The sequence below is a fragment of the Cryptomeria japonica genome, chromosome 9, assembly GCF_030272615.1.
Source record: "Cryptomeria japonica chromosome 9, Sugi_1.0, whole genome shotgun sequence".
Lineage (NCBI taxonomy): Eukaryota > Viridiplantae > Streptophyta > Pinopsida > Cupressales > Cupressaceae > Cryptomeria > Cryptomeria japonica.
In genome coordinates this window covers 275953985-275965134 of record NC_081413.1, presented here as the reverse complement: position 1 = coordinate 275965134, position 11150 = coordinate 275953985, and positions in this window count along the sequence as shown.

Sequence of the window (11150 nt, the reverse complement as noted above, 5' to 3'; positions counted from 1 at the left end):
TTGCCTCTGGTGTGGGTTGTGGGGCCTTGAACTTCCCCTGTTCCTTCCGTTTCCGGGTCAATGTCCAGGATTTCCTTTTCATCATCCAACTTACTGATGAGAGTGTTGGTGTTGTTGGCTGAAATCTTCAAGATGCTAAGGCTCTGTTCAGCAATGTTTTTCAGGCACTCCTCAATTTTACCAATTTTGCCAACAGTTTCCGTGAGGGTGTGGTTGTTAATGTCAGCAAGATTATTTCTTTCCAGCAAATCCTTCTCAATTTTTTCGAACCTGGGGTTGAAAGCATCACTTATGTCTTCAGCTTTGGCAATGGTACTTTTCAGGTCCTCTATGAAGTTGGCCATGGTTTTCCCTTCCCCTATATTGATGGTTTCCAGGATCAAGATTTTGTTACAGAGTTTTTTAATTTTCATCCACAGCTTTCTTGTAACCATTGATGAGCCACTCCATAGTTTCCATGAAACCATACAAACCCTCGGGGGGAGGGTTAGAGGGGGGGTAAGCTTTTCTAGGGGTTGTCTTTTCCTCTTTAGGAGTGTGCTGGATGGTTGTGTCAACAGCCCTAAGAACCTCTTCCATGGTCTCCTTTTCCATATTTTGATCATGTTCCAGGGCCTTAACCTGCTTGTGGGCTTCCAGTTCCTTAACAATCTCCTTTTTCTTCTTGTGCTTTTTCCTTGCCTGGGTGTGAGCTTTAGTCTTCTTCTTCAGTCGTCCTTGAGGGTGCTCCTCCCCAGAGTCATCCGAAGTCACTTCTTCCGAAGAAATGCTAATTAGGGGACTGCCTTTAGGCTTTTTGCCCTTAGAGGATGAGGGTCTGGCTATGATGTGTTTCCTCTTCTTCCCACTTTCATAGTTTGAGACATCCATGTTGTCCTCAGTATCAGTTGAAGGGTCACTTTCAGACTCCTCTTCCTCAGAGAAGGAAGGGTTAGATCCCTCATCCTCAGAATCCATAGAGGGCTGCATCCGAGCAATTTGGTTGGCCTTAAGGTGGTCGTAGATTAGAACCATAAGGCCTTGGTGCATGGCCCTATCACCCCGTGGTTTCTCTTTGTAGGCCTTGAGGGACACATTCATCGAACAGAGCAGAAAATAAGGGAAGTTAACCTTATCATTGTGCCTAAAGTGATTCAGAAGAACAAAGTGATAACCATAAACTTTGGTGAACCTACCATCTAGAGTGATGTACCGCATTAAAACAAAGAGGACTTCCCACCAGGGTTTGGCAACAGCCCTGGGCGGGTAGTAGGTTTTGCTCAACTTTACCAGTCATTTCTTCTCTTTCTCGGTGACCGGGTATCTTTCGATAGCTTCCCTACTGACTTTCCTATCTCTGCAGAAGTTGCACCCGTCTCTTGTGAGGCCCGTAGCTTGAGCAATTAAATCTTCATCGATTTCTACAGTTTGGTCTTCCATTTTCAGCATGCCCTTTTTCTAGTTTTTGCAGAAAAAACTGGTGATCATACCGTCATGACCGTGGATTCTCTCCATGAATTTCGAGAAGCCACCCTTCTGCAGAATGTCCCAAACCTCCTCCTATTTCCATTCTTTACAACTACTTGGTTCGTATCGCCTCTTGTTACCACCCATGTTGTCGCTACTCAACACCAAATTTTGAACCTTGCAGAGCAGATTAGCCGGTGAGTTTGTCAGAGCTATCAAAGTTACCCAGAAAGTGTGGGAGCTTATGGCATTGGTGATATAATAAATGAGTCTCTCATTATTATAATGACTCGAAGTACTCAAGTCAGTTCTTTTCATAATTGTCCTGTCCATCAAGTATCTTAGGAGTACTTTTATAGCGATCATAGCAAATGATTTGCCTGACATCTTCGGGGAGTCCTTGTTCTCCCATCCATGTGGTAATTGCTTCCTTGTTAACCGCCACAGTGGTTGCCCAGTCAGCCGAGCCGTTGGCCTCCAGGTATATGTGGGATATGTAGCTTTTTTTAAAGGTGCTAATTATGTCTCTAGCAGATATGATGATATTGTTGATCGACCATGAAGGTTTTGAGACCCCCTTAAGATAGTTGATAATATCATTTGAGTCCCCTTCAATCCATAGGTGCGAACGATTCCATTTCTTTGCTAGGAGGATACCTTGGAGAGTAGCCATCGCTTTGGCTTTATGATTAGTTTGAGTTCCAATAGGGACACCAACCATCTCCTTGCACATTCCTTTGTCATCTCTTAGAACAACTCCACAACCTGAAGGGCCTGGGTTACCTTTAGCAGCACCGTCAAAATTGACTCTGAACCAGCCATGAGGGGGGGGGGGGGGGTTTGCCATTTAACTTCAAGCCTTCTATTATGAGTGAGGTTTGGACTGTCGGTACCCTTCATATTCCACACCCTCAAAATATTTGCTTCCATTATATTGTTCAAAAAATAAGGACCCTCAATGATCCCTATATTTTCTTGAATCGCCCATTGGATTTTCTGGAACACAATATCCCAATTGAGGGAAATATCCCTAAAGATTCGATTATTTCTTTCTTTCCATAGTCCCCATAGGATGTGAGGAAGCGAGAGCTACCACAAGGATCTCAAAAAAGAATTAGTCCATTTTATGTTCCAGGAGGAAAACAGATTAGTGATGGTTTTGGGAAACACCCAGGCAATGCTAAACTATTAAGAAATATTTCCCATATTGAGGCTGAGAAGGGGCAGTGAATGGCAACAGACTCTTCTTCCTGAAGGCATAGAGAACATCTATTAGGGATAGCAAAGCCTCTACATTTCAAGGTATCAAGGGTCAAGATTTTATTATGGAGAACTATCCAGAAGAAGAAATTGATCTTGGGGGTTAGGCCTCTAATCCAGACTTTAGACCAGAAGGGATTACCTAAAGGATCAGGGGACAAAACATGATACATAGAGGAAACAGTAAGGACACCTTTTGGATCATGTTTCTAGATCAGGGAGTCAACCTCTTTGTTCAACCAAACCGTAGACAAATGGATCTTGAGCTTAGAGAGGCTTGGGTGGATGCTTTCAATATTCTACCATTCATTACCAGTCCAGTAATCAACAACTAAGGAGCTAAAAGATCTTACACAAGTGGAAGCATAAGGGGCCCATTCATTGAATTCTATCAAAGGCTTATCAAAAAGCTAGGGATCCTCCCAGAATTTGACTTTCCTACCATTTCCAACTTTCCAAATCACACCTTTAGCTATACTTTCTTTACATTTAGAGGCATAATTCCATATGTGGGAGCCTTTAATACTAATATCCGAATTGATAAAAGAAGAAAGGGAAGAGGAATGAAGAGAGTACTTGCTTCGCCAAATTTTACACCATTCAGTATCAAGATGAAACATTCTCCAGGCTTGCTTGGATAGAAGAGCTTCATTCAAGGTTTGAATCCTCCTCAGGCCCAAACTGCCATGGCTCTTCGGTTTGCAAACCTGGTCCCAAGCCACCAAGGACATTCTTTTCTTGTCCTCAACCCCAGACCAAAGGAATCTTCTTTGGATTTTCTCGATAGCATCAACATACTTAACTGGAATTCTGAAAAGGCTAAGAGCATATATTGGGATACTTAGAAGAGAAGCTTTTAAAAGTTGGAGCTTTCCAGCCTAACTTAGGAGGGCTCCTTTCCATCCAGCTAACTTTTTCTGGAATTTGTCCACAAGAGAACTCTAGAAGGAGTCAGGAGGAGTTGTGCCCATGGAGAGACCAAGATAATTTGCAGGAAGATCAACAATCCGACACTCCAGGATTCCAATGATTCTCTGTTGTCTTCTTTCCGAGGTATTGATGAAAAAAACTTCACTTTTATTCCAATGATTAGCTAACCCGAAGTAGAGGCAAACTAGGGTTGCGTCTAGGGTTTTAATTTTTTTTTGGTTTTTTTGCAATCCTCTATTTTAGCGTTTTTTTTGCATATTCTTAGTGCACTTTGGTCAGATTCTAACGTGTATATGCTTAATTCTGATGAATTTTAGGTTCTATGGGGGTTTTGAGTTATCAACAACATTATGTTTCTGTTGCGTTTTGGTTTCATCCTGATGCATTTTTGGAAATTTCTAACTTTTCTGTGGTTATTTATGTCGTGTCCTTGGTTCTGTTTAGTTTGCTACATTCTATTTTTTGGTACATTTTTTGTCTATTTCTATCACCCCTGCAACTCTTTTTGCCATGTATAGGGTTATGTTATTACTGTGTTTTTGCTAACTCTTGATGCATTTTTGGTTCGTTTTGTTGTGTCTTTGTCTTTTGTAGGTTGCCTGAATTTAAAGTTTTTTGTAGAAGGTCCATTTTCTTTTATTTCATGTTCTAATCTCTTTGTTTGCAAGTTGGGGTAATTCTTAAACTACTAATTCATTTGTGCTTGCAAGGGTAATATAGGAGTGTGCTTGCCTTTTTATTAGATTAGAAAACACTTCCATTTGGTGCTCTTAAAAATAATTTTGTTTGAAGTGTTTGGTGCACTTGCTTATATTTTTTGTAGAACTCTAGGGTGTTTAATGAAAGTATCCTCTCCCCTCGCCTTAATGGATCTTGGGTGTAAGAGAAATCATTAAACATCTCTTTTTCTTTTTTAAAGGGCTTGCCTTGGAAACAAGGGGATGACCCTAGGAGGATCTTTCCTTCGAGACACTATATAAATTGGTTGAGACAAAAGTCAAGGCCTAACCGATATTAGCCTTTGTCATACAATGTTAATTGAAAGGAGACCTCGTACCACACATTTATGTGAGGTATTCTTCACTCCTAATAGGTTGATTAAAGTCTTGAGTGGCTTGTTGGATGCTCACAAGGTGTTGATCCTCTGAATTGTGACTAGAAACTTTCTTAGTGGTCTACCCTATTTTTGACCAAACATTGTGGTAATTTCAATGAGAGGGAATAGCTGGTTTTGCCCCTAAGATACTCATCATGAGGCTCCCTTGAGATGAGACAAAAATCCCTATCTTAGCATAATCTATGCATAACTTTCTAGGGAGAGGGTGATTGGGTCATCCTTCTAGTCGTAGAGGCCCCTACTTGTCCTCTCTTGAAAAGACAAAAAAGTGTACATGCCCATTTAGGTGTGATGATGCTTGAGTCAACAAAGATTCCAAGTTGTGGCCTGAAGTTATTGCCATGAGACCTTGACCTCAGGGATAAGAAGTGTTTGAAGTGTATTAGATTGTGTTTAGAGCCATGTAAATTGGGTTGATTTTGGTCTATTGAAGATACTCATTGCACTCATATTTTGGACAAAAACACCTATAGACATCGTGTATTCTTATTTGCTCTGTTTTCTTGCCACAAAACATCAAACATTAAAATCTGGTCACATATTACAACTTTGAAAAATTTGGATAGAATTGAAAGAACACTAATTTTCACCAAAAACGTGACTGTGACACTTTCTAGTGTGTATATGATCATTTTGGTTGTTTTTCTGCTCATTTCCAGCACATTGTTGAAGCTTCCTACTTCGTATCTATAAATTTTTGACACGTATACGAACAAAAAGTTTGATCAACATCTAAGATTATAAAGCACATTTTTAAGACATCTTACTGCGTTTGTGCAATATTCTAACACATATCTAAGCAACATAACTACGTATTTGAATAATTTTTAATCAACACTGCAAATGCAAAAGCATATTCCTAAACTTTGTTATTGCGTTTCTGAGACATTTTGACATGTCTTTGAATTTCTTACTGCATCCGTGGTTACTAAGATTCAAAAAGCTTCTAAGGTTGATTCCATAGGATTTATTTTCATTCAACCATCATTTTCTCATGACTTTTCATCCATTCATAGACATTTTTAGACCTTCATTTACACATCATAAACATTTTTCCAAAAGAGTCAGAGTTGTTATGTTGTCCTTATCATTATCTTACAACAAATTTTAGACATCACTAGATGGTCTTCGCATCAGATTTATCATCTTGGGTGGCATTTTAGTATCTTGAGTTAGGGTCAACTTACCTATTGGAATTTATCATCTCATAGGAATCCATACCTTTCTTGAGTTATTATATCAACTTGAAACAATATCTTAGGATATTGCAAGACAACTTTAGATTCTTCTCCATTTCCATCATTATCCTACCTTAATAATCAAAACCTTATCATTTTCTCTCCATCCCATCTTAGTCAAATATTTTGATGATTGAAACCCGACCTCAAAGTTCTAGAAAACAAGCCAAAGAAGCTCAAAGATCTCAAAACATGGACGCATATGAGTTTTATGATGAAGACTTTTACAATCCACGACCTTTTGAGAATCACAATAATACACAAGAATTTGATAACGATTCCTTCACAAGTGTAGAAATTCAAGATCACATGCTTGATGCAAGGTTCAATAGATTGCCTGATGTAGTTTTGAAAAGAGAAGCACAACAATAACTATACATGTTGCTTTAAGATGGAGAAAGACTACCCCATGAATTTGATGTTTCACAAACCTTGGAAGAAGATTCAAATCACCCTAATGGTAAAATGGTGGACATAGACATGAGCATATCCCTGTTCTTGAGTCACCTTCATCCCTTTTTTAAAAACTGAATATGAGCAATGCACACTCATGCAACCTATAGTTGACAAAATTATGCACAACCTTGTGTGAATACTCTTCATGGCCAAAGAAACACCCATGCATATACCCAAGAACAAGATACTACCCAAGGACATAATCATGATAATACGTATGCTAGATGACCTCATGTTAGACTTTATGACCATACTCAAGAACACACTTACAATACCAATTATACACATGATCGCGATACTTACACTTGTTCAAGACCTGGTGCACCCCATCAAAATCCCATGTGAGGTGGTTCATATAACAATTACATACCTTCAATCCCACCACCTATAGATACATATGACCAACATCACCCTTAGATGCATTACTTTCCTCCTCAAACTGGTGGCCCAGGCACATGGATAACTCAAAGAAATAGGGCACTGCCTATGATGTTTACAACAATGGATTAAGGAATTGCAACAACAAATGACAAGTATGCAACACTCGCAAAGAATTACATGAATCGGGACATTTGTCCTTATCCTTTTGATAGGAGCATGCCTATGCCACTTTTTCCCCCACATTTTGTGGTACCTAAATTTAACAAATATATAGTTAAAGGAGATCCTAAGGCATACATTAGAGAATTTTTGACAACTTGCATAGAGTTGGCTCAAGAGGACTCCTAATTAATGCGTCTATTTCGACAAAGTTTAGGTGGACACGCCATGGAATGGTTTTCACAGTTACCACCTAGAATTAAGTCATGGGGTAAATTGGAAGGAGCATTTATTCAACATTTTTCATACAACATTGAATGTGAAGTTTCGGTAGTAACATTATGCAATACCAAACAACAAAATGGGGAATCTTCTGTGTCATTTTTGCAAAGATGGAGAAGCCTAGCTAATCAATACCCTTGTCACATTCCACAAAAACAAATGGTTGAAATGTTCACACAAAATGTAAATCATGATATTGGATATGACCTTCGTAAAGCATGTTTAGCTACATTTAAAAAAGTCATTGAAAAGGGTCTATTTATTGAAAAGGTTCTCGTTGAGCAAGGCACTATCAATATTTTTTAAGGAAAACAAAGATGAGGCTAGTACAAAAGAAAAACCATGATTTTGGAACAAGAATAAGAACACCGTAAATGATGGCATTGTTGATGAAAATATGGTTAAACCTATGGTAAGATTCCCTAGGGTTAGATCATCTAATAATATAGTTAATATTCAAGGGGCACCAAGGCCACCAAGGAAGTACACTCCTTTGGGAGAACCGGTCAAATCTACATTGAAGAAACTCATTGCCAATAATCTCGTTACATTTTCAAAAATTGAAAAATCTAATTATGACTACATTGAATAAATTCATTGCCAATAAGATCATTATATTGCCATAAATTGAATGATATTTTTTAATTTATGGTCATAAGACTAGTAATTGCAATAAATTGAAAAATATTATTCAAGACCTTGTTGATAATGGAGCAGTTGAAGTTGAAGGATCACTCTTCCAATGAAGAATAAGCGATGTTTAAAGATCCATTTCCAAAACATGATAAGGGAAAAGCCCCTAAAGAAGATATTAATGCTAATTATACCAACACAACTTATGACTACATTATGAATCACATCACTGAAGTGGACCCTCATGTGTCTACCATAACCATAAAAGGAAAATCCCCTGAATGCAATGTCACTACTAGACTAGGTAAATTAACTCTACATGATGCTACATTCAAAACAACTTCATCATCCAATAGTCAGTATAACCTTGTAGATCAATTGGGAAAGACACCTATTGTCATATTGATTCTTGAACTCTTGCACATTTCACCTTTGCATAAAGAAGTTTTAGACAAAAACTTACAAGAGACATCCATGCCTACTGATCTAAACGTGGATTGGTTTCAAGCTATGGTGGGACACCTTTCCATCCCTCATAGTCTTATGTTCACTAAAGCCAATAATTCATCTCCACAACAACCACATAATGCACCGCTTCGTAGTGAGGCTTTCCTCCATAAACACTGAATAAAATGAGTCTTGGATAGATGGAAGAACATGTCTCAATATTTGTACCTTAAAAGTTATCTTAACATTGGGATTCTCTAAAAAAGCTATAGATTCTAGAAAGAAAATCATCAAAAAGGCATATGATGATGAAGAGCGCTCATCTAAAGGTATAGTTACTTTATCGCTTAGAGTGGGGCCAATAGTGAGAGATGTGGTTTGCCAAGTTCTTGACCTTGACCTCATGTATAAAATAATTTTGGGTCGATCATGGATGCATTCTATGAAAGCAATTCCTTCAACCTACCATCAATCCATAAAATTCCCACACAATGGAACAAAATTTACAATTCAAGGCGATCCGAATCCATACTTGTATTGCAACTGTGAGAATTTGCCAAGATCTAGAGTCCAATTGATAACATAGACAAGAGAGAAAAACTACGTGACAAGAATAAACTATATTCTAATCAAGATGGAAAATACCCAACTAACTGATTTGATTGAAATTGGATTGAATTACATATAATGTAGATGAGCCTGCTTATAAAGGCAAGGCAATATGGATATGCGAGTACACAATCATGACATGTGGCTCAATGAGAAATAAGGGTAGGTAGGAGAAACAATAAAGTATTCCACAATAGGTGGATCACCCACTAAAGGTGGAATGTAACAAAAAGATAAAACCACAAAGGTGGAATTTCTCCTACAAGCAAATTCCCTATGTGTACACTTCCCTAAGTGTCTCATATCCAAACTACTATGGAATGAATTACCCAAAGTAAACTTAATTAAAGTGTAATTGTGAGACATAATTTACATTAACACCCCTCCCCCCCCTTAAGTGCAACTTAGGGGAATGCAGACTCAAGATAACCATACAAGATGGATCCCGACTACTAGGCTAGGTTAGGTACCCATGTACAAATGCAAATGCAATCAATACAATGCAATCTCTCACAAATGGATAAAGGGAGAAAACCACATGGAAAAAAAATCCCCCCCAAAAGAAAGATGAAAATACAAAATAACTCTCAATGAAAAAGTATGAGAAGGACAAAACCCCATGTGAGAAAAAATACCCCCCATAAGAGCGAAGAAGAGAGACCAAGTAGCCCCCCCTCAATGTAGAATTTTCACCAATGGCAGAAGCTTGAAACTAAATGAAGAATTTTCTCCATGATCATCGAACAAGGTTCCTCCCCTTAGGAAGAAACAACAAAAAATGTGTATCCATGAAGTCTCCCCAATCATGAAGGGAATATGTAGGAAAAAAACACAAGATGCGTGGAGTCTCTGACAAATGCTCAAGTGTCCCCACGTCGATGTTGAAAGTTGCCCCCCCCAAATCAAGTGTACTAGTCCACACTATTGAAAAGGACAATCCAAAATCTACTGAAGATGAATGTAGAGAATGATCCAAAGACTCAAGTGTCTCCTTTAAGGATAAAGAGACCTCCTTCAAGTGTTGTACATAAGTATCCACAATCATGTGAACCTTGAACGAATGATCATGTACAAAATGAACAAGAGGGTCAGAGTTTTCCCTCGCAACAACTAAAGAAGGATCATCCCCATAAAAGAGAAGATCAATATCATCAATGATGTCTCCCAAATATACAATGTAGGACTCCAAAAAAAAAACCTGCAATGTCTGTCAAGTAGTCATCCCAAGGAACTGAATCTGGAAGACAAGGAGTACATTGCTTCACTGAATCACAAGGAAAAACTATAGTAACATCTACATCATCAAGTGTAATAGTAGATGTGATATCAATAGGAGGAGATAAAATACCAGTCTTAAGAACATGGTCACATGTGAGAACACCCAAGTTCAAGTAACCAAAGCTCTCCTCGATATCTGAATCCACACAATAAGTGTGATCATCATGTGAATAATCAACCTCATCAATAGGAACAAAATCTATAAAGGAGTACAACCAAGATGCATGATCCACCACCCCTCTAGCAATAATAACTCAAGTATCCAAGTCTCTAATGATAATTGAATTAGGTGTGAACTCACAGTCTTCCTTGTTTCCCATTAGTGATTTGATAGAAGGAAATAAGGTTTTTTGTCAAGTGAGGTACACATAACACATCATTGAAGGTGTTATACCAAATAGAAATAGATCCCTTTCCAATAAAATTCATATATGTACATGATTGCCCATAAAAATAGGTGGCATGTTGCAAGGCACAAATGAAGAGAACATAGTCTGCAAAGATGCCATATGATGAGAAGCTCCTAAATCTAGAAGCCATCTCCTTGAATCATGACTTGTAATAGCACAAAGAGCTTGTCCCTTTCCTTTTGACTGCAAGGAAGGGGAAGAAGATGAATCCTTCTTATAAGTGGATGGAAAATCAATGTTGTTCTTATTGAGGATTTTGGTCAACTCATTGACTTTCTTAGTGTGGAAACAATGCTCATCATGACCACTTTTCTTGTAATATGAACAAGAAAGCCTCTCCTTATATGATTTTCCCTTAGTTGAGGAAGTATAATCCTTTTATTGTGGAGAGGAAGGTTGTGCTCTATCGTGTTGTGTCTTAGGCTTGAACTACTTCTACTTCTTGTTGGAATCCTTTCCTTGATTCTCTTGATTAGCCACCAAAGCCATGGATTTTGAAGGATT